The 25,245-nt window shown below is 37.6% G+C and overlaps 1 protein-coding gene across 2 annotated transcripts in view; it reads left to right on the top strand.

The window, feature by feature from the left end:
- Positions 1–25,245, top strand: part of FHIT (fragile histidine triad diadenosine triphosphatase) — a 1,493,687-nt gene that overhangs the window by 390,803 nt on the left and 1,077,639 nt on the right. For both annotated transcript variants that reach the window (XM_012462838.2, XM_064367281.1), the window contains exon 3: positions 9,809–9,902. The gene's annotated coding sequence lies outside the window, so the exon portion shown is untranslated. The remainder of the gene's footprint in view (positions 1–9,808; positions 9,903–25,245) is intronic.

Here is a 25,245-nt window from a genome sequence, read left to right as displayed (position 1 = left end):
CATATCTGCAACTTAGTAACTGTGATTTAAGTCAAGTAATTTAACTCTCTGTGCCTTGTTTCCTCATTGGTAAAACAGGAATCAAAATAATAAAACTCTTATTTTTCTTTGTATCTAATTTTATTATCATACAGTTAGATAAAAAGTACAAAATAGTAGTACTTTTAAGGTCATTGTGAAGACTGCATGCTTCAATGTGGGGAAAAAAATGCTTGGATGGTGCCCAGCACATAGTAAACGTTATATAAATGCTGCCTATTATTATTATCACTTGGGGCTAAGGGCTCCAGTGTTATCTCTGACCCTTAGGCCAGCCTGTAGGTATGTAGGGTTGTTATCTAAGACTCTGAGTCTTAGAGAAGATGCTGCTCAAGTGGGCTACATAGTCACTTGAAAACCTGATTTTTTTTCTATTATACAGTCACGTCTCGTAAATCTTAGCACCCTATTACTGAAAGAAGCCCTTTAGATCATCCTAGGAGGTTTCTGAACTTGTCTGTGGAGTGACTGGTTAAGGGTTGGGCTCTGGAGTCCAAAAATATCATGTTTGAATCCCAGCCCACCACTCAGAGCAGCTGGGTGGGCGTGGACGTGCTCTTCAACTCCTTTTCTCTAATGTGGTGCCTCCCTCATAGGTTGTTAGGAGGATTAAATTAGATAATGTATGAAAAGTTCTTGGCATACTAAATGCTCCACAATTATTAATTTTTATGATTATGGTTTTATTGTAAATATGAACTATGTCTGCAGCTACTGTACAACTGGAACTATGGCAGGTCTTTTTATCCAGTGCTTTCTCTTCTCCATTTTGCTATCTAATTGGTTAGTTTTCATTCATCCTTTTGTCTACATTTATAAAGTCAGGGTTGTTAGCGACGATTTTAGAAGAACATTTTCCAAGTGTATTTTTGAACTGCCAAGTCCAGAGATTTAGGATGTAGCTTGATGCTGAAGTAATTGGCTCTCTTAGTCTTGCATTATTCGAAGTTCTCTTTCTGAGTATAAGGTTGAGAATCATGAGAAGAACTCTCACATTTTAGTAATTGCTTTATGGAATAACTTAGCTCCTAAAAACACACGTTTTTCAGCTGCAACTGGTTCCTTTCCTCTCTGTGCCGTTTTGAGAATCTCCTCATTATTTATAATCACAATCTTGTTTTCTGAGTTTCTCCTTTTAACTATTTCCTCAAGTACCATCACTTAATATTTTCATTTCTGTTTATCAACTAGTTGGGGAAGTGGTATACTTGTTAGCACTGATGAGTTTCTTAGGTAAAATACAGAAATGATTTAATCTTAAAGATTTTGTGTCTGTCAGAGAATTGTGGCATTATAAAAGATGCCTGAAGCAAGCTGTGCACTATTTATTGCCGTTATATCACGCCTACACACAGTTCATGAGCAGAGATTAATTCAGAAATTCACATTAATATGTTGAGCTATAAGGACGAGAATGAGATGTTTTAAAACCTTCATAAATGCAGTATGTTTGTGTGTGTGTGTGTGTGTGTGTGTGTGTGTGTGTGTGTGTGAATTGTATTGCTTTGGCTATGAACAAGACAGATCTCTACAGTGTTCTAATATCGATAAGTAGGTGTTTTCCAAATTTCTTCTAAATTGATTTCTCCTCTTCCTGATAGTTAACCAGATAAATTATTATTATAACTTTTTGCTTTCCCAATGTGGAAGAAACAAAAGGACTAATAGTTTTTCCAAAATAACTGAGAGAACATTAGGATATGGAATTGCAAATATATTTCCATTTTATCATAAAGAAGTTTGATATTTTTCCCTATTACTTAGACATTAATTAAAACTGATGTTTCTCTTACTTTTACTAGCACCAGAGTAGGAAAGGTAAATATTTTGTTATAAGAATCTTATTCCCTGAGAGAAATCTCTAATGGTACCTTACAGTTCACTTACCACTCTCTTCTTTTGGTTTACTCGGTTCTTCTGTTTGGTTATTGGGTTGCTTTACAATGAAAATCATGCTAAACTTTTCAGCTCCTCTTTTGAGTTCTTTCCTCTCAACCTGGAGATTAGAGGAAAGTAAGTGTAGGAAAAGAAAAATAATTTCCTCTTTACCCTTTATGGTCCTTAGTTTGGGATAGACCCTGTAACAAGAGAAAAAACAAACAGAAGTTAAAAATGTGTATATCTCATGTAAACATGGGAGACACCCAGAGATATGAATACATCTCGAAGAGGTGGCTATGAGTTCAGGCTCAAATACCATTGGCCACTGAAACAAAGAAAAGAATGGTGTAGGGGATAGTCATTGTGGAGGGATGCCCAGGAAAAGCATGGAAAACACAGGTAAGGTTTGTTATGCAGATTTAAGTTGGTGTCTTTCCATTGGTAAGAGTCTCTAGTAATTTTGTCATCCTTCTCTTCCTGGTACAGAGAGGGAGACACCCTTATGAATAGAGATTTCCTTTATAGATATGAATTCCTTTTACAAAAGGGTAGCTTCTGTTCTGTTTTCAGATCTTCTCCTATAACTGCAGTCTCTCAAAATAATCAGCTCAAAATCATCCTTATGCTAAAGAAGCATATTGTGGGGAGACATATTCTGGTTTACCAGGTATCAGTTCTTTCCCCCTCATAATGGACCCTAAGTTGAGCCAGAAGAGCTTTGTATTCTTTATCCATCTGACAATCAGAAGTTATTAAATGCTTTCCGTCCAGCACCATGTTAGGTACCACGAATACTACAAAAAGCACATTGAACAATTCCTGGATCTCAAGAAACTTGAGATCTCTTTTCCTCATTTTCTTTTTCTTTTTTCCCATCTTCTAACAACTTTCCAAATAATTTGAAGCTGTTTACTAAATTAAAGGTACTCTATAAATAACAGAATAATTACTCATGAAACAGACACATGACCATCTTTAGTAGTATAAATTGATAGGCCCATGGAATAAAGTAAATTTGGTTGTAGATATCTAGCAACTAAGCAGAAAAGAAATTATTTGGCTTATGTAACACTCCTTGTCTGATCAGAGAAAGCATTCCAGTTTTTCCATGCAGGTGAAATCTCTCTGTGATCAAAACCAAAGGGGTAATTTATTGCTTACAAAGCAAATGTTGACTTTGGTGTGTCTTTCAAACACAGGAACAGGTGTTGGGAGGTCTCTCTCTTTACTATTGTGTTTCTAGAGTTTGGTACAGTGCCTGGCTCATAGTAGGTGCATGTCACATAGTTGTTAGATTTAATTGAACTATTCAGTAGATCATTTTGCACTGACTTTTGATAACAACGATAAAGTGCTGTATACTCCATGCCTTTGAATATTGTTTTGTCTCTCTCAAGAAAGCCATCCTTCCATCCCTTGTTCTCCTCCTTCTCATCTTTCAGGTCTCAGGTTTAATTCAAGTTTATTTGTTTTAGGAACTCTAGAATGATCTGCTCCTTTCTTCTTTTTTTTTTTTTTTTGAGACAGAGTTTCACTCTTGTTGCCCAGCATGGAGTGCAGTGGCGTGATCTCGGCTCAATGCAACCTCTGCCTCCTGGGTTCAAATCTCCTGCCTCAGCCTCCTGAGTAGCTGGGATTACAGGCACCCACCATCACGCCCAGCAAATTTTCGTATTTTTAGTAGAGACAGAGTTTTGCCGTCTTGGCCAGGCTGGTCTCGAACTCCTGACCTCAAGACCTCAAGTGATCCGCCTGCCTCAGCTTCCCAAAGTAGTGGTATTTCAGGCGTGAGCTGCTATGCCTAGCCTGCTCCTTTCTTTTACAACTATTCTCTGAGCTTGAAAGGTTTCACTTCCTATGGGAGCCTTTGACTCATGCCCATCTCCTCCCATAGCTTTCAGGAGGATTAGATCACCTTTGTACCCTCACCCATTGTGCCTGGCACTTGTTATACTTATAAATACTTTTTTCAGTGAATGAAAGTAATTAATTACTAAACAATGTAGTGAGTTGTGCTTTTAATGAGCTTTGATTGAAAATTGGATAATGGATTAAAATGAAAGTAAGTTTAAACATAATAATGGTGACAATGATAATGATGATAAAAGTGATGAATTCTACCATGTGTTGGATTCTTTATATAAATTATCTCACTGAAGCCCCCTAGTAACTTAATGAGGAAGGCAAAGTTATTATCCTTTTTTTTCCAAATAGGAAAATGAGCATAGAGAAGACTGATGATGACTTGGATACAATCATGCACCTATTCGGTTGGTATAGCCCGAGATTCAAACCCAGGTCCTTAACCTCTATGCAAAATTATATCCCTATGCTATGTTACTAAAGCATTCTCAAGTCCACAATCTGGAGGGACAGAATTATCTGTTCTCATGTGTCCTGAGTAGTGTGACAAGTTACCCTGTGACAGCCCAAAATAGCAGCTTTCCCCCATCACTTCACAGTAAGGCTTCAGCCTTGTTTCTGTTCAGGAACAGAAGATGTAGCACCAGAGGCCATATGATTCTTTCCTTTCCCTATCAACAGGGCTGGAGAGAGATGTTCTTTTCACCCATCCCCTTTTAAAGCACAGGCCCTTAGCTGAACGCCCTTTGCTGCAGTTCCATTTATAAGGAGTATCACAGACTTCATTTGTTCATTTGAAAACCTGATGTTTATTGCAATGCAGAGCAGCCACATTATTGTAAGTACTTACTCAGACAAATTAAATGATTCAGTGTAGTAGCTCTGAAAATGTGTGGAATCATGTTTATCGACACTCAAATTCAAAGGCGCAAAATCGCATATTTACATTGGTAACTAATTCATAATATTCCTTTTCTACCTTGCTCGTTTTATTGTTAGAAACCAATCCAAATCCCATTTTTAGAATGACATGTTCTAAACGATGATATTTAACTATTGTGACTGTGATGGAGGCCAAGCAGTGAAAGCAAATCCAGTATCTCACTGGTGTCTCCTGCCTTCTAGTTTCATGTATAAAGATTTGGGAATGGCCAGATTTTTCTTCAAAGGCTTGGTTGTTTCTTTTTAAACATGCAATATTGACCCAGGAGGAAGCATTCAGGTCAGTTTGGGCTTTCACTTCATGATTGCTGAACTTTGCTGCAAGCTGTTTTTCCTTCACAGACTCTCTCTCCAGGAAGAGAAGGAACATTCTTCACAATTCTAGTCCCTTTAAAGAATGACCTCCTTGGCTCATAGAGGATCTTTCAGTTATTAGCAGCAAAAATGAATTATCCTAAAGCGAACTCTTTTTTCAAGTCCTAGAACACGGAAGGTTAATGACCAACTTGCTTTAAGGAGAGAAATATGAAAAGCAGAATTGCCACATCTGCTGAAGAACTAATCAAGCATATTGTTCCCTTGATTCTAGAAAATTGTAATGCGCTTTGAAAAAGGTTGAAAAGATGTCCATGGTGTACTCTTGATTCACTTCATCTGTAAATGTGTGTTCCCGTGTCCTGTAGTGTTGGTTCCAGGGACAGCGGGGATGTGGTGAAGACATGGCTGCTTGTGGTGTTCTGGTGTTCCTTATCATTCCAAATGACAGATGGTTCCCTCTGCTGGCTGAACTGAAATTCAGCCCTCCACGCTGAGACAGTTGAGGAGGAATCACCAATGGTCTCACTGATTATCAAAACAGAGTTTTGAGTTTCATTCTTAAAGATCTAACCTCATCTATGATAAGCTTAAGTGTAGTCCAGAACTGGTAATTTATTTCCTTCCTTCCTTCCTTCCTTCCTTCCTTCCTTCCCTCATTTCTTCTTCCCTCCCTCCCTCCTCCCTCCCTCCCTTCCTCCTTTCCTCCCTTCCTCCTTTCCCTCCTTCCTTTGCTCTTAGAAAACAAACAAGTACAGATGAGCAGAAAAAGTAGTAAAATGTACTCTCACTATCCCAAAACGAGTACCTTATTTGGTCAGATTTGCTTCCAGTGTTGGTTTTTCCCTTTTAAAGAAGTTATTGTAAAACCAAGTTCATTTTCAACAATAATGTCCCATCCTTCCCTCCACCCTCCACTTTCTTTGCTGCCTGTGCTCGCTGCCCAAAATTCGCTACCATAAATTTAGGATGTATTTGACTAGTCAATTGTTTATACTTTTACATACATATATGGGTATCCACAACAGCAGCCCCCAACCTTTTTGGCACCAGGGACTGGTTTTGTGGAAGACAATTTTTCCTTGGATGGGGAGTGGGAGTATGGTTTTGGGATGAAACTGTTCCACTTCAGATCATCAGGTGTTAGCGTCTCATCATAAGGAGCATGCAGCCTAGATCCCTCGCATGCACAGTTCACAATAGGGTTCCTGCTCCTATGAGAACATAATGTCCCTGCTGATATGACAGGAGGCAGAGCTCAGGTGGTAATGCTCCCTTACCCACCACTCACCTCCTGCTGTGTGGCCATGTTCCTGACAGGCCACAGAGTGGTACTGGTCTGCCACCTGGGGGTTGGGGACCCCGATCTACGATGAATACATACTATTGGGTTTATATGTTTAGCATTTTCCTTTGTGTTGCTTTTCTGCACACGACATTTATGAAACATTCACACTAATACCTATAAAACCAATCTATTCTTTTTAACAGCCATATATCCTTTAATCATTTAAATATAACATATTTTATTTACCTGTTTCCCTTTAAGGGTGACTTTTAGGTCGTTTTCAAGTTTTGTTATACTGAAAAAAGTGCTGCAATAATCATTTTAGCATATGTCTCCTTATATGTGTGTTTTCTAACCCTGGTATATCCCCCAAGAAGAGTCAGTATGCCATGACATATGTGTACTGTCACTTCTGACAATACAGTAAAATTGCTCAATAAAATAATATACCAATTCATGATTCTGCCAGAAGTAAACTAGCATAATATGCTATTTTTTCTCGCATCTTGGACAACACTGAATTTTGTCAGCTTTTTCATATTAGCTAATCTGATAGAAAGAAGGTAGAATCTCATTATTTTCATTTGCATTTTCCTCATGTTTAGTGAGTATATTTGTCTGTTTTCATGCTGCTGATGAAGACATACTGGAGACTGGGCAATTTACAAAAGAAATAGGTTTAATGGACTTACAATTCCACATGGCTGGGGAGGCCTCACAATCATGGCAGAAGGCAAGGAAGAGCAAGTCACATCTTACATGGATGGCAGCAGGCAAAGAGAGAGCTAGTGCAGGGAAACTCCTGTTTTTAAAACCATCAGATCGAGAACAGCACAGGAAAGACTCACCCCCTTGGTTTAATTACCTCCCACCAGGTTCCTCCCATGACATATGGAATTGTGGGAGTTACAATTCAAGTTGTAAAACCATATCAGTGAGGTTTAACTTCTTTTCTTATGTCCATGGTTCATGTCCATGGTTCTTAAGTCCATGGTTCATTGTCCATGGTTCAATGTCCAGGGTTCATTATTTCTTCTTTTCCTTATATATTCTGGTTACTTATTCCCTTTCTGTTAAATATGTTGCTAATATCTTTGGCTGATCTGGCATTTGAGAAGATGATTTCTTCGGATGATCAGTAAAGTTAAATTATTATGGTTTCTAATTTAATTCTATGTAGTATCAAGAAGTCAGGCATATCTCTACCTTCAATCTATTGCAAGTCCTTTTGGATCTGCTTTCAAAATATTCAGCATAGGACTGACCCATTTTCACTATCCCGCGTGCTACCTGGCTAGCACCTTTATTCACCAGGATACCTGCAGCAGCCTTCAAAGTGGCCTTGCTCTTCAGTTTATTCTTACCAAAATAGCCAGAGAAAGCTTATTAAAATGTAAGTCCTGTCTTAGTTTGCCTCTGCTTAGAACAAAGCAATGGCTTCCTACCTTGCCCCAAGTCAAAGCCTAAGTTCTTAGAGTGGCCCATGAGGCCCAGCACCCTCCAGCTCCCCGTCACCACTCTGACCTGGTTTCCTGCCACTCTGCCCTGGCTCTTCCAGCCACACTGCCTGCTGTTCTAACATACCAACGTGCACCTGCCTGGGACCTTTGTACTTTCTGTTCCCTCTGCCTAGAATTTCTTCATCCAGAGCCATCATCATGGCTGTCTTCCGTACCTCAAATCTTCCCTGAGACACTACCCTTTCAGTGAGATCTTTCCTGATCTCCCTGCTCAAAAATGTAACAATCACCCCAAACTCACTGTACTGATTTACTAGGGTGGCAATAACTAAGTACCATACACTGAGTGGCTTAAAACAACAGAAATGTGTTGTCTCATAGTTCTGGAGGCGACAAGTCTGAAATCGAAGTGTCACCAGGACCATGCTCCCTCTGAAATCTGCAGGGGAATCTTTCTTTGCCTCTTCCTAGCTTCCGGTGATTTTCCGGCAATCCTTGGCTTGCGACTACATAACTCCAATCTCTGCCTTTGTCCTCACATAGTGTTCCTTCACCCCTGTGTCTTTGCGTGTTCACATGGTCATCCTCTTATATCCGGTCGTATTAGATTAGAGGCCCACCCACCCTACTCCAGTATGACTTCATCTTAACTTAAATAATTGTATCTGTATCAATCCTATTACCAAATAAGGTCACATTCTCAGTACTGAGGGTTAGGACTTCAACATATCTTTGTTCCTGATGGGGAGGGGTTGGGGTAACAGAATTCAACCCATAACACTCGCCATCTCCCTTCCTATTATGTGTTTCTCCAGAGTCCTTAGCACTGTTGAACCAACCATGTATTTTACATATGCATTTTGTTTGTCTGTCTCCTCTACCAGAAGGTAGGCAGCATGACGGCCAGATAACGTTCACTGCTATAGAAAATAGTGGAATCTGAATAAATAGTTGTGAAATGAACAGTTATCCGCTTTCAATTACTACATTGAGCTGACTGTGTAACATGATGTGGACCAAAATTATTAGATTAAAAAAAGGAAAAAAAACCTTTAAATGAGATCCTAGGGAATGAACTGGTGTTTATGATATTTTTATTTCAAAGAAAGGTACATGAAGGAAACCCAGAGGTAGAGGTCAGAGCAGTGACTTACCAACCAGTGTGGGGATTAGTGTGTTGTCATTGAGTGATTTATGGGCAGTGAGGTCTCAATGGCCTCCCTGTCACTCGTCCACTTTGGAGTTATCCCTGCAAGTAAGGTGGGTCATGGGGCTTTTACTTCGCCCTAGCGTCTAACATGTGACAGAAACTGTGCTTGGTTCTTTATTCTCATTTAGGAAAACACCATCCTCTTCATAAATGTACCCTTCAAATATTATTATGCCATTTGATAGAGATGGAAAGTGAGGCTCAATGAGGTTGAGTGACTACATAGGACACAGAAATAGTGAACCCATTACTAGGATTCAAACTCAGGCCAGTAGAGCAACAACGAAAAAAACCCATGTTCCTTTCCCTGTCGGATTCCTTCAGATTTTTGTGGACTCCAGCGTTTCAAGGGAAAGTGAGTAAAGTGGCCCACACATGACTCTTCAGACAGATGACTTGGCAAAGACCACCAGAAAAACCAGACACTCTTCCTACCAGACTCATGGGTCAGCCTCATCCTTTTACAAAATGGAAAGCCCCAGTGCCAGGACTTGTCAGTTCTTGAGGAGGGTCAACTGATGCGGCTAAAACAACCCTGGACTACGAATCAGGAATGAATAATTAAGGCACGGTTCTGCCACTTTTCTTGTGTGATCATGTATGAACCACTTTTACCCCTTTGAGCCACAATCTCCCATGTGCAGACTAACGACGATGCCTACAAAAATCACATGTACCTTTATTCTGCCCTTTTAACAAACCTGTGTGGAAGTGCTCAGTATTCATGGTGAATGTTCCTAATGAAATTGTACTTAGAACCATCTGGATCACTGCTGAAATAATCATCCGAATTTCTTGTTCTTGGTGTAGGTATCCTGGGAATACCTGCCTGCTTAGACCCTCTATAAAAGCTCTGTGCATCCTACCCCCTGAGGACTCTGAAGACGTAGCAGTCTTCTGAAAGGTAGGGCTTACTTAATTTTGATTTTTTTCTTTTCAAAGAGTTTGAAATAGTTGGCCTGCTATGGGCATCCTTATAATGGTAGTAATGTTCCTATGTACATGTAAAATAGAACTTTTAAAATGGTAAAATTTCAGGGCTAGATTCCCTTGGAGAATTTACCCTCTTTCAACTTCTATTTGTAGCTGCCATTTAAAAAATTGGGGTATAAATATTATGTCAGTTAAATAAAAGAGTGATGACTTCACTTTCTGAAGAAAGCATTACCTTTCTTTTCCATGAAATGTAGCTTACCTGTTACCGGATTGACATGCCATTATATTATCCTCCCCCCAGCAGACAGTTACACATATTTAATAATTTTGATGTGTAAAAAGTAAGGTTAAACAAAGTCAAGTTGTTATGCTTTGCCTGGCTTTGAGAACTCGAGTGGAATGGAAGTGAAATGAGGAGCAGTGGGAGGAGGCTGTTATGAGACAGATTTTCCAATGGCATTAGGTATTGTTCTTGGTCAGAGGAAGTCCTAGTGGCATATGCTGGGACAGACAGCGAAGGGGAGATCTCACAAAGAGACTTGAAGTTAGAGTAAAATAATCACTTGTCTGTATGCATCTTTGAATGATTTCACTGGATATGTTGAATATGTATTTTTAAAAATAGCAGCAAAGGGCCTATAATCCCATCACTTTGGGAGGCCCAGGTGGGTGGATCACTTGAGTTCAGGAGTTCGAGACCAGCCTGACCAACATGGTGAAACCCCGTCTCTACCAACAGTACAAAAATTAGCCAGGCGTGGTGGTGGGTGCCTGTAATTCCAGCTACTTGGGAGGCTGAGGCAGGAGAATCACTGTAATCCCAGCTACCCAGGAGGCAGAGGTTGCAGGGAGCCAAGATTGTGCCATTGCACTCCAGCCTGGGTGACAGAGTGAGACCGTGCCACACACACAAAAAACCAAAATAATAATAATAATAGCACTAAAGTAGGAGCAATGCACTAATCTGGTAATCTCTTCAGCATGTCGCCAGGGGACTGTGCTCATGTAACCCCTCCCTCGGACTCATATTCACTCCTCTCCTTTTCTGTCACTTCATCTCGTCTTTACTCCTTTGACAATAACTCCCATTCCTAGGTCTCAGACAGTTTAGCATGTATAATAAGTATGTATATTGAATAATCCTATGTGCCAGAACACAAAGATACTATGCTCCTTTTCCTGCTTCAAGGTAAGACTCCGTTTCCTGTATCCAGTTTACAATGTCAGCCTGCTTATCCTTCGTGCCACCTTTCTTTCCCTCTCATTCCACAGTCACTTGAAACCCATGGCTTACGCAAAATTTGCAGAGTTGGGGAGGATCGCTCCTAGAGTTGTAGAACTGGGAGACATTGCTGCATCTTGTTGTGGGATGAGGCAGGCATCTTTGCTTCCTAATGTGCCTGATTTTTCTCTGGCGGGTCACCTGCATGTTTAGACAGTTTACCTGGAAAGCAAAGAAGGTTTAAAGGCAGTAAATGAAATGAGGCGAAATGGAGCACTGGTATTATGTGCCTTTTCACTAAGGGCCTTTGCATATAATTATTTGATCCTTTTCTTTTTGTTTTGGTTAGTGTTTTAAGTGAAGGAAGGCTTTCTTTTTTTTTTTTTTGAGATGGAGTCTTACTCTGTTGCCCATGCTGGCATACAGTGGTGCGATCTCAGCTCACTGCAACCTCTACCTCCTGGGTTCAAGTGATTCTCCTGCCTCAGCCTCCCAAGTAGCTGGGATTAAAGGTGCCTGCCACCATGCCCAGTTATTTTTTGTATTTTTTGTAGATATGGGGTTTCACCATGTTGGCCAGGCTGGTCTCGAACTCCTGACCTCAAGTGATCCACTCACCTCAGCCTCCCAAAGTGTTGAGACTACAGGCATAAGCCATCACTCCCAGCCAGAAAGCTCTTTTTAAACATAGAAGCTGTCAATATAAAATATATTATTTTTGGAAGGGTAGCATTTTAATATTAATAATGAATGATAAAAAGAAAAAAAGAACTGTAGACTATTTTAAGTTTTAGAAACCCTACTTACTCTTTGCTTAGAAAGACTTCCATTTTCTCTCCTGATAGTAAAGAAGATGTGCCTAAAGTCTCCAAAACCCCTTTGCTCTTTCTTCTCTTTACAAAGACTAACTCAGAGTTCTACTGTTTGCTGTGTGATCTTAGTGAGCTCAACCTCTCAGAACTCTGGTTTCATCCTCCATAAAATGAAGCTAATTATGGGAACTGCTGCAAGGAATAGTTATGAAGGATTAACTGGCAATTTATGTAAAGTGGTTAGCAAGGTGGCTGGCATACAGAAGCCTTCAAGAAGTGGAAGCCATTATGATTATTATTAGAAGGAAATATGTACTTACCAACTCTGTTGGTATTTTAGAATTTTCAATATTTTATTTCTCTTGGGATATTATCTATTGCAGTTTTCAATGAGGCAGGATTTAGAGATATCTGAGATCAAAGAAATAAGGTAAAATAACATGGCAAAGTACCATGTAGATAATCACTGGTAGTCATGATTCTGTACAAGCCTCATTGCTTTGAGATTTAATGCTACCAGTCTAAGAGCTAGAATTGATTGATGTTCTATCATTCTATCATTTAACTTTATGCTGTTTTCATTCCAAGTCTTCTCATGTACTTGGCAAGATGATCAAGGAAGCTCTGAGTCTGAGTTCTGTTTCTACTTAAAAATAAAATCAAATATCACTAAATGAAGAAGCAAGTGGAGGTTAAGTATATTGAGGAGAGGTGTTAGGAAATGCAAAGGAATGTTTCCTAAATGTTTTTACTTGTTTCTATTTCCAATATGGCTAAGTAAGTTCTACTGGACCTGGTGTTCTCACAGGTCCAGTAAGTGCCAAAAAGTACCAAAAGACCAGAAGAAAGAGAAAAGGAAAAGGAAATTACCTGGAAGCACTAGAGAGTAAAAATAAGCAGACAGTTTCTGGAGAGGAGCTGAAATTCAAAACTTGGAGGCACAGATCAGTCCAGAGTGAGTGTCCCATTTTACAACTTTGAGACTAAGAGCAGGCTAAAATTAATGTCACTTGGGGTGGCCTGCCTCAAGTAGAAAATTCACAGTGTTTTGGTTTGGAGACCCAAAGAACAGAGTTCAGGGCAATCATAGCCACAGGAAAATGAATTTAGAGTCCTGGAAAGAAGAGAGGCAGAGAGGGGAAGCTCCCAAATCAGTATATAAACACTACCCAAATTTCTGGCTGACCCTTGAATTGTATTAATATGAGACAAACTAAACTTTCAGAAAAAAGTTACCAGAGATAAAGAAGAACATTTCATAATAATTGTCATTATATTAAAAAGACTTAAGAATTGTAGATGAGTATGCACTTGATTAAATTCCAAGTGAGATCACGTCATGTAATTGAGGTAGCTGTCATGTATATATTCTTGCATGGAGCAGACACAGATTAGCACAAAGATAAAAGAACGAAACTGAGGTTTGAGCTGCCATCGGAGAGATAGTTTTAAATTTGAGTGTAACTAATTGACTGCTAAAATAAATAAATCAATACCCTTCAGAAAACTATAACAAGATTCAAAATCTTCATACCATAGCATCCATACATGCATATCATACAACCCCAAATTACATGATAGTTGAAAAATCCAATAAAGTGTGACCCATTCTGAAGACAAAAAGCAGTTATCTGAGACCAGTTCCCAGATGAGCCAGATGTGGGAATTAACAAAGATTTTTAAAGTGGCTATTATAACCATTCTCCACCAATAATAGGAAAATAAACTCATGATAAATAAGAAGGTAGTAAACAGAAACTGCAAAAAAGAACCAAATAGAAATTCTGAAACTGAAAAATACAATATTTGAAATAAAAACTCATTGAGTATACTTACAGCAATTGGAGGTATCAGAGGAAAGTGTCAGTGAACTTCAAGATAGATCTATAGAAATTTTCTTTTAGAAGAGCAGAAAGAAAAAAAGACTTAAAACAACTGAATAGAAAAAATAAACAGAGACTCGGGGACCTGTGTAACAAAAATTAAAATGTCTAACACATGTAATTAGAGTCTCAGAAGGAGGAGAGAAAGAGAAGGAAACAGAAAAAATATTTGAAGACAAAATGAGCCCAAATTTTCAAATTTGGTGGAATACATTAATGCATAGATAAAGAAATGCAATGAAACCCAAATAGGATACATTTGAAGAAAATTGTGCATGGGCACATCATATTCCAACTGCTGAGCACCAGCAATAAAGAGAGAATCTTGATAGTAGCCAGAGAAAAATGGCACAGTATCTTTGGTGGAACAATGCTTTAAATGAACACTGACTTCTCATCAGAATTTATAAAGGCCAGAAAAAGTGAAATGATATTTTTAAAGTATAAAGGAGGGGGAAAAAAGCAAAAAACTGTTAATCCAGAATTCTATATATGGTGAAAATGTCCTTTGTGAGTAAAGGCAAATAAAGAACATTTTCAGATAAAAGGAAACTAAGAACATTTATTGTCAGCAGACCTGCATCACAGAAATGCTAAAGGAAGTTGTTCAGGCTAAAGTGAGATAACACCAGATGGAATCTTAAGTCTTCAAGAAGGAATGAAAAAATATTGGAAATTGTAAATATAAAAGACTATTTTTTCATCATAAGATCTTTAACATACACAGGACCCATTAAAGCAAAAAATTATAACATTGTCTTATGTTTATAATGTAATATGCGTAGATGTAGTCCATATGACTTTCTAGCATAAATAATGGAGATGGTGGCAAATGGATTTACACAGTTGCAAGGGTTTCCAATTTTATATGAGATAGTATAAAATTAAATCTAAGTAGACTGTGAAAGATCAAGAATGTATATTTTAATTCCTAGAACAACCACTGAAAATCCAAAGATAAAATAAAATAGAATCCTAAGTTTAAAAAAATCTGATCCAAAGAGAAGCAACAGAAGAACAAGAAGCAGAGGAGCAAACAGAAAACAAATAGTAAAATTGTGGCTCTAAATGCAACCATATCAGTAATTAAATTAAATTTTAATTGACTAATCATTCTAATTAAAATGTAGAGTTGTTATAGCAAAGTTCTACCTGATGTACAAAGAAGAGCTGGTACTAATTCCATTGAACTATTCCAAAACATTGAAGAGGAGAAACTCCTCCCAAACTCATTCTATGCATCACCCTGATACCAAACCTGAAAAGGACACAATGGAAAAAAGAAATCTACAGGCCAGTATCCGTGATGAACATAGAAGCAAAAATCCTCAACAAAATACTAGCAAACCAAATTTAACAGCACATCAAAAAGTTGTATCACCATGATCAAGTAGGCTTCATTCTCTCATGCAAATTTGGTTCAACATATGCAAATAAAAATGTGATTTACCACATAAATAGGTTTTTTTAAAAAAACCTTAGAATAATCTCAATAGATATAGAAAAGGCTTTTGATATAATCCAACATCCCTTCATGATAAAAACCTTCAAGAAACTAGGCACTGAAGAATATACCTCCAAATAATAAGAGCCATTTATGATAAAACCACAGCCGATATCATACTGAATGGGCAAAAACTGGAAGCATTCCCTTCACAAATTGGAACAAGACAAGGTTGCCCACTCTTACTACTCCGATACAACATAGTACTGGAAGTGCTAGGCAGAACAGTCAGGTAAGAGAAAGAAATAAAATGCATCTAAATAGGAAAAGAATAAATCAAACATCTCTCTTTGCAGACAATATGATTCTATTCCTAGAAAACTCAAAGACTCCAATAAAAGACTCTTAGAACTCAGAAACAACTTCAGTGAAGTTTTGGGATGCAAAATCAATGTACAGAAATTGGTAGTATTTCTGTACACCAATAATGTTCAAGCTGAGAGCCAAATCAAGAAGGAAATCCCATTTACAATAGCCACACAAAAATAGAAGTATATAAAATAGGAACATATCTAACCAAAGAGATGAAATATTTCTGCAAGGGGAACCACAAAATTTTGCTAAAAGAAATCATTGATGACACAAACAAATGGAAAAACATTCCATACTCATGGATTGGAAGAATCAGTTTCATTAATGTGGCCATACTGTCCAAAATAATCTACAGGTTTTATGCTATTCCTATCAAACTACCCTACCACGTTTCACAGAACTGGAAAAAAAAAACTGTTATAAAATACATGTGGAATCAACAAAGAGCCTGAATAGCCAAAGCAAACCTAAACAAAAAAGAACTAAGCTGGAGGCATCACATTTTCCAACTTCAAGCTATACTACAAGGCTACAGTAATCAAACCAGTATGGTATTGGTACAAAAACAGACACAGAAACAAATGGAACAGGCTAAGGAAGCCAGAAATAAAGCCACACACTTAAAACCATTTAATCTTCAACAAAGTCAACAAAAGCAATGGAGAAAGTATTCCTTACTTAACAAATGTTGAGATAGCTTGCTAGCCATATATAGAAGAATGAAACTAGACCCCTACATTTCACCACATACAAAAAACTAACTCCAGATGGATTAAAGATTTAAATGTAAGAACTTAAACTATAAGAATCCTAGAGGAAAACCTAGGAAACACCATCCTGGACATCAGCCTTGGGAAAGAATTTATGACTAGGTTCTCAAAAGTAATTGCAACAAAACCAAAAATTGACAAGTGGCGCTAATCAAACTAAAGAGCTTCTGCACAGCAATAGAAACTATCAATAGAGTAAACAGACAACCTACAAGAATGAGAGAAAATATTCACAAATTACACAACCAACGAGGTCTAATATCCAGAATCTATAAGAAACTTAAATAACTGAACAAGCGAAAAATAGCCCCGTTAAAAAAGGGGCAAAAGATATGAACAGAAACTTCTCAAAGCGAGACAGACATACAAGTGGCCAACAAACATGAAAAAATGCTAATCATCACTAATCATCAGAGAAATACAAATCAAAACCACAATAAGAAGCCACTTCCCACCAGTCAGAATGGCTATTATTAAAAAGTAAAACAACAACAACAACAACAACAAATAAAAAAACATATGCTGGTGAGGCTGCTGAGAATCAGGAACGCTTATACACTGTTGGTGGTAGTGTAAATTAGTTTAGCCACTGTGGAAAGCAATTTGAAGATTTTCCAAAGAACTTCAAACAGAACTACCATTTGACCCAGCAATTTCATTACTGGGTATAGATCCAAAAGAAAACAAATCAGTCTACCAAAGTTATGTGTACTTTCATGTTCATTGTCACAGTGCTATTCACAATAGCAAAGACAGGACTCAACCTAGGTGCCCATCAATGGTGGATTGGATAAAGAATATTTGGTACATATATGCTGTGGGATATTATGCAGCAAGAAAAAAGAATGAAACCATGTCCTTTGCAGCAACATGGTTGCAGTTAGAGGCCATTATCCTAGCAAATTAATGCAGGAAGAGAAAACTAAATGCCACACCTTCTCACTTCTAAGTGGGAGCTAAACATTGGGTACTTGTGGATGTGAAGATGACAGCAATAGACACTGGGGACTACTAGAGCAGGGAAGAAGGGAGTGGGGAAAAAGTTGAAAAACCAAATAGTAGGTACCATGCTCAGTACCTGGGTGATGCTACCATTCATACCTTAAACCTCAGCATGAGGCAATTTACCCAGGTAACAAACCTGCACATGTACACCCTGAATCTAAAAGGAAAGTTGAAAAAATAAACAAATAAAAACAGACGAATGGATTTTTTTCAAAAATAACTAAGCCTAAGGGCCTTATGAATGCAAGCTACTTTCAAATGATTGGCAAAATGAATAAATTTTGTGGGTAAAGAAACCAACCAAACAAAAATAAATAAATAGCAAAAAAATGCAGAGATGATTAGAATGTATAAAAAAGCAAGGACGGCTATATTCTGTTAAGAGATAGCCTTTAAATATAAAAACACAGATGGGTTTAAAATAAATTAATGGAAATAGATACACCATGGAAACAGCATAGGGAGTCTAGAGTGGCTAAATTAATATCAGACAAACTAAACTTTAAGACAAAATATATTACCAGTGATAAAGAAGAAGAATGTGTCATAATAAAGGAGTCATTATATTAAGAAGATATAAGGATTATACATGAATATAGACTTGATAAAATTCCAAGTGAGATCATGTTATGACTCTTTGAGTCTAGAATTTCTTGAGGACTATCTCAATCATGAGTCAAAAGACTCAAGTGGCTCATCACTTTAAGCTAACAATCATTTAGCAAAATCATGGAATAAAAACTCAACACAGGTGAAAAAATGTAACTGGAGAGTATAGAGATCTCAGTATAACTGCTTATAAATTTTTAATTATAATGTTTACAACACGTTTGCCTCATTTAATGCATTGTATATGTTTAAGCACCTCCCATGATCTCAGATCAAGTGAGATGCCTTCATAATTCTTCAAACAGAATTCATATTTAATTAGTATGCACCATAACAATATTAAGCCTATGCTGGTTGGTACCTTTACCATACTAATTGTTAAATATTTTAAATATCATCTGTCTTAGTCCATTTGTTTCTGCTATAACAGAATACCTGAGACTGGAAAATATATTAAAAGAAAATAAACTTATTTGGTTTATTGTTCTGGAGGCTGGGAAGTACAACAGCATGGTGCTGGTATCTGGTGAGGGCCTTTGTGCTTGTCATCCCATGGAGTCAGGCAGAAGGACAAGAGAATATGAAAATGAGAGGGCCAAACTCATTTTTATAATAACTCGCTCATGATACCAAACCCACTTTCTTCATAATTATGTTAATCTATTTATGAAGGCAGACCTCTCAAGACCTAATCATCTCTTAATGGTCCCCCGTCTTGATGGTCTCACAATGGCAGTTAAATTTTAAGATAATTTTTGGAGGGGACATTCAAATCATAACGTAACATGTAAGCAAGAGGTTTCTGCTTACAATAGTTTATAGGTTCCAAGTGTTTCCTCCATTTGTTAGTGGAAGAATCTGAGGCTCTAAGACGTTCATACTCTGTTGCCCAATGTCATATAAATAATGGATAGCAGAACCAGCCTTCAAATCTAAATCTGTCTGTTTCCAAACCTTCCTCCACTGCATAGCATCATTTACTCTGAAGAAACACCACTGACTCATTTTTATTAGGGTATGCATACAAGGAACTGCAGTGCTATTTTGTGGACCCCCTTGAAGATAAATGAACATTTTGATGTTATGTCTGGCTACATTCTGGATACAGTCAATGGCTGTGAGACATAGGGAAGGAAGCTTGTTGTTTCACATAGAGATAGACCATGATTTTGGCCCAGTTTTGTAAGTACCCTAAAGTATAAACAATTAAACCTGAAAATGTGACATGTATATGTTCTTGGTAGGGTTCTGTATTTCTGGTTGGGCACAGTGGCTCATGCCTGTAATCCCACTTTGGGAGGCCAGCATGGGTGGATTTATTGAGACCAGGAATTCAAGACCAGCCTGGATAACACGGTGAAACCCCATCTCTACTAAAAATACAAAAATTAGCCAGGTATGTTGCTGCTTGGGCATCTGAGCTGCTTGGGAGGCTGAGGCAGGAGAATCGCTGGACCCCAGGAAGTGGAGGTTGCAGTGAGCTGAGGTCATGCCACTGCACAACCCAGCCAGACTCTGAGTTCTGTATTTCCAGTAGACATGCTTATAGTAAGAATTTGGAATTTATGGACATTTCTTCCAGATTTCCATGTACTCTGTGACATGAGAGTAGAACAGCAAGTATGGATCCTCACCTAGCCTGAGGCAGAATTTTACAGCAGTGCATGAAATTTTGAGGGATAACTTATTTCTAAACGATGTTTAAGGGTCTCTGCATTTGTGTTTTACTTGTAATTAATAGAACTACATTTATTTCTTAGAGCCAACATTTCAGACTTTTAAAATATTACTATGTCTCAAATGCCACACTGGCTGATTTTGAAAATATTCTCTCTACATTTTCACAATGATCTTAGAAATATATATTGTCCTTATAAAATAAATAAGGACCCTGAAGCTTCAATATATTTTTCTTATAGCTACAGGCTAATATATTTGACCCTCTTCATGACATAGGACCCACGCAATAAGCTATGGCTTCACTGTACTTGCTTGTGGGGTTTTCTATGTCATTTTCATGTTATATGTGATCTCCTAGCCTCGAGTCGGGTGACATGGATCCTTATTACAGATCTTACTGGTTAGCTAAGAAATCTCAACTTCCTTCAGGGTGGCTTGTCAACTATTTTAAATAAGGTTACTAAAATATATATAGAAAATAAGGAAACAAATCTGCTAACCACTCCTGCTAATAGAGTTACAAAGATACAATGAGCATGAAAATTCACTTGTGAATATTCTGACAAGCAGAGCAAAGAGGGGAACACAAGAAGCTTCTTCTTGTAATCAGAAAAGTTAAAATGTCAGAAATTCCTTATATGACATCTAAGATCCTTTCTTATTTCTGAGATTTTATAAAAACAGATATAATAACACCTAAAATTCAGAATCTTAATAGGATTAAGTAAAATCATATTTGTGAATAAATGTTAGCTGCTTTTCTTCTTATATAACTCCAATAAAGGCTCATGGTAGAAATCTCAGGAGAGTCAGACTATAGTTAGTTTGGTTAGAAATCTCAGGAGAGTCAGACTATAGTTAGTTTGGTTAAAACGCCATACTCAGAACTTCGGTGGGCAAACTAGTCTCTATTTAAGTATCCCTGTGTTATCAGTAACTGTGTGAAAGGCTTTTACGACCTTCTTCATACAAAGTAGATGTTATTGTCCATGTTTCATAAATTAGGAAACTGAGCCCCTGAGAAATGATGTAATTTGACCAAGGCCACAGAGAAGTATTTTAGTCGGAATTTGAACCCCTATCTCTCTGTCACCAAGGCCTATGTTTTTTCCAGTACACTGAATCATTTCTGAACTATTGAATAATTTAACAGTTTTGGCATTATTTCTAAAAATAGTTCCAGTTTATAGAGTGGTCTGTGTGAAGATCCCGCACACTGGCACATACTGTGAAATCACCAGTGGAGTCATGACTCAGAAAGCTCCACATCACCCCTGACAACATCCAGAGAACTTTACATATCTATATTTTGTGTTTGTGCTTTGTTTTTTAAGAAGCAATTTCTTCATCAAGACTTGAGGACTTGGAGAGTGACAGAGAGTTAAGGTTGCCTGGGGACCATTAGTGACAGCTTTGCCAGTACAGTTGGAATGTTCCTCAACTGTAAAGCTTATTTAATGAAAAGAGACCCAAGAAACCTTTCTACTAATGTGTAGTGCTCTCTTGTCAGTTTGAAATGAGCAAACTGTCAGCTTGCCGATTACCATGCACACAGTATATGCTCATTAAATCATGCACTGTGGGTTTCTTCAGGTTGTCAAACTGCTTAATTGAAAAAATGTATAGTGTCATTCTTATGGGAAAGAGGCAAGAATCAAAGGGCTGGAGAGCTTACTCTTAATATTTCAGAGTTTGCTTTTAACCGTAGCCAGAAATTGTTCTGTTTTATAGTGTTCATTAAAGGACTATTCCTTCTATATTTTTCTTGCTTTGTTTATAATTCAAACACTGTAATTATAATGGAGTTGCTTTTATAATAGAGCTACTAAATCATTCTGCCAGCTGATGAAAACTAAAGGGAAGGGCTCATTTTCTTGTTCTGTAACTATAAGGCTAACTTGGGTGTGTTGAGGCTGAAACAAACTGGGAATCAAGAGTTCCAGATGGGTTTTAGTCTTGCTAAATCTCTATTTTGGTGTTTGCATTTTGTAAGAGGGTTAGGCCTTATCATCACCTCAGTGTGTGGGTTAATCCTTTCTGACAGAAGTGCCCTTAGGCTAGTTTCTCAATTTGCTTATGTGGTAGCTTTAAAAAATACCAATGCCCATGCAGAATAAATCAGAATCCTTGGGGGTAAAGTGTTTTAAAAGCCCCAGGGAATTTTAGTATGAGACAGGATTGAGAGAGACTAGCCTAAATGGACTTGAGTTGTCCAGTAACTCAAGTCAAGACTAATCTTACCAGTGGTTATCAACCCTGCTCACATCCACTAATATTTCTAAAGGCTTATACACCCTTTAAGGTTCAAAAGGTTAAAAACTCTGATTTCTGGGCTCCACTTAGATCTATTCACTAAGATTCTTTGGGGGCATGGCCCAGGAATCTCTGTTTTTAATAAGCGCTCTGGGTGATTCTTATGCACTAAAGTTTGAGAATTTGCTAAAGAAGCAAGATGATTTTTATAAGTGGGGCTCAGTGAAACTCAGAGGAGAGTGTGCAAATCACTGTAAATAGAGGGCAAGGTTTTTAAATATTTTTTTAACAGTAGGGATTTTGGTACATTCATTTGGGTCTAACTGGAGTCATGCATGGTTATTATAGCATCAATTTTAGTTAGAGGGAAAAGATCCCCACTATCTAGTGCCGTGTAAGACCTGGGAATACACACACATTCTATTGTCTCTTTAGTCTTTAGGTGCCAGGGCCTAATGACTAGGGCCAATGTGGTTTTCAAGGACCTATGAAAATATTCAGCACTAAAAGAGAAAGAAAAAGTACTTTGATTTCAGTGTATGGAGAAACTGTACAATCTAAACAATGTCATGTTTAATGATACATCAATAAAATGAGATTTTATGCTATTGTCATTAATTACTAAATGTAATAATTATTAAAATGTCTACTCTTAGAGACATTTTATGAGTTAGTTTTCTCAGTACTTAAGAATTCCTGAAACTACATAATGATTTCTGGGAAATTTTAGGCAATTGTAAAAATGGAATTAACCAAAGTACACATAAGCAAATAGTTTTAAGTGCAAAAGTATAAAGATATTTTTCACAGATTTCATGTACAAATATTGTTTAGTGTATGTCAGATAAAATTTATAGAAGGCCATTGGTTTGGACTGAACTCTTGCACCAAGCTCAACAGACCAAACCAAAATAGAGTTACTCGCGCTGAAGTTTTGGCCACCCTGCCAAAACCGAGTTGTTCATCTGACCTTCCAAGAAACTGGGGGAGAGAACTAGTAGCCAGATCCTCAACTAGACCAGTTGTGTCCAGCATGAGAAGGATGTCCCTCTGCTTTAACCTTTACGAGAAACTAACTTGAAAACAACCAATTTGCTTTTGGTTTTTGTTTCTGGGTTCTTCATCCCTTTTCTCTCCATAAAGGAAACCTCCTCTGCTCAGCTCATTGGAACACCCATTCTTTTTTATACAATGAGGTTTTGTCTGATTCTAGAATCACAAATAAAAGCCAATTATGATCTTTAAACTGAATTTGTTGCAATTTTGTCTTTTGATGTGTAAATATATCTGATATAATATGGGGTTAAGGCTCTCAACGAAAATGCACCTAAAGCCTAGGATGGTCATGTAGGCATTTCCAGACTATACATCTCAAAATTAAAGGATATTTAATTGTCCGAGGCTTCATTCTCATAGACAGAGTTATAAAAATATATGCATAAGCAGCCTTCAAAAGATATAATTGAAATTAAAAAAAATTATTGCTCACTTTTCCTCCTTTAAAAAGAAAAGTAGAAAAGAAAGAAAAATCAATATTTTAGCCACCTATCACTACCTTTGAAAGTACATCACTTACATAAAAGTTCGGACTATTAATGAGCATCAGCTGAGGGTGACAAGGCAAATTGCATGCTACACCTCCCGCTCAGAAAATTACCCCTCAGCAATTGCAGTAATAGTAGTGAAACAACACGAGGACAAAGTAAGTGGATGCCACTGGAAATCTAGTGTCCCTGAGGTCAATTGATGACCAGAGCTAGATATATCTTTTTAAAAATCTTCATGGACTATTCACACTTTGGATTGGACTGCCTATGAAGTCCCCGGTTTCAGTATTCTCCTGATCCATGGATGGTGATTCCTGCTACTGAGGTCTTTATCAATGTCTTATTTAAGCTATACCTCCCCATTCTATCTTAGCCTCTTTCCTTTTTTTTTGGTAAAATTTGCTGTAGTTGTTTCATTTGTATATTTATCTTTCTTTTTTACCATCTCCTCTAGAATGTAAGCTCCTCAAAAGCGGAAACCATAGCTATACTTCTTTAGTAAGTTAATCCTGGGGACAAACAGGGTGGTAACAATTAATCACTTTGCTTTTGCCAGCAATGATCAGTCAAGAATGACATGCTATTAGGAACAATATTACAAATGCTAAACTGGTCAGGAAATACTTTTATTTTATTTTTGAGACAGAGTATTGCTCTTTGCCCAGGCTGGGGTGCAGTGGCACGGTCATGGTTCGCTGTAGCCTCTATCTCCCGGGCTCAGGTGATCTTCCCATCTCGGCCTTGTAAGTAGTTAAGGCCACAGGCACATGCCACCATACCCAGCTAATTTAATTTTTTTTTTTTTGTAGAGACAGGTGTCCCTATGTTGCCCAGGCTAGTCTCAAACTCCTGGGTTTAAGCAGTCCTCCTGCTTCAGCCTAGAAAATATTTTAGGACATTCCTTTTAAACAAACAGGATTCTATAACTCTAAGTTATTAATAAATTAGTGATGGAAAAGAAACTATCCGTGGTTCATGTAGACCTCTTTTACCTCTGCCAGCGTTCAAAAGAGGGGGAAAAAAGCCACAGAAATCAGCTTGTCTGTAAATTCTACAACTTCTAGATGAATAAAATAGTTAATTGTTCATTTGAAAATGACTACTTTACGCTTTTGGAGAGAGGCCTGAAAATTTCTTGGCAATACTTCAACTGATTAATAATTTAGAACAATGATTGACTGGAGAATGGAAATGGAGCTAATAGCTTCTCATTTTCCTCTTTATTATTTCAGACAAATTGGTAAGTCATGGTGGAGGTGTGGGATGTTTCTGGGTCAACTGGCTAGAAGCTTTAAATTAAAAATGAAGGACGATATTTGATCTTAATTTTCTAAGATGTTGGCCTTACCTCTGATGGTATGAGATACCTTTGCGATTGCATCTGATGCTTAATCCTTATATGCAGTCCTGGCAAAGTCTATGTGAACTACAGCAAACTTTTACTGTGACTCTGCTATGTGTGCCATATCATGTTAAGCACTGGTTGGGATAAAACAATGGATTTGATGCAATTCTAACCTTAAGTAGCTAAAAAGTCTGGCAAGAAAGATACATAGGCCTATAAATCATCTTCCTACCGAGTAAAAAGCGTTAAGTGTCTTAAGAGAAATATATGAACAAATACCATGGGAGCCATTAGCTTACGGTATCGATGTGAGGAATCTGCCTAATAGGAAATTAGTGATTTAAAACAATGTGAAAAAGTCCAATCAGT

Source organism: Aotus nancymaae, unplaced genomic scaffold, assembly GCF_030222135.1.
Source record: "Aotus nancymaae isolate 86718 unplaced genomic scaffold, 86718_ANA_hifiasm-v0.15.2.pri h1tg000067l, whole genome shotgun sequence".
Taxonomy (NCBI): domain Eukaryota; kingdom Metazoa; phylum Chordata; class Mammalia; order Primates; family Aotidae; genus Aotus; species Aotus nancymaae.
This window is presented reverse-complemented; position numbering and strand designations above follow the sequence as displayed.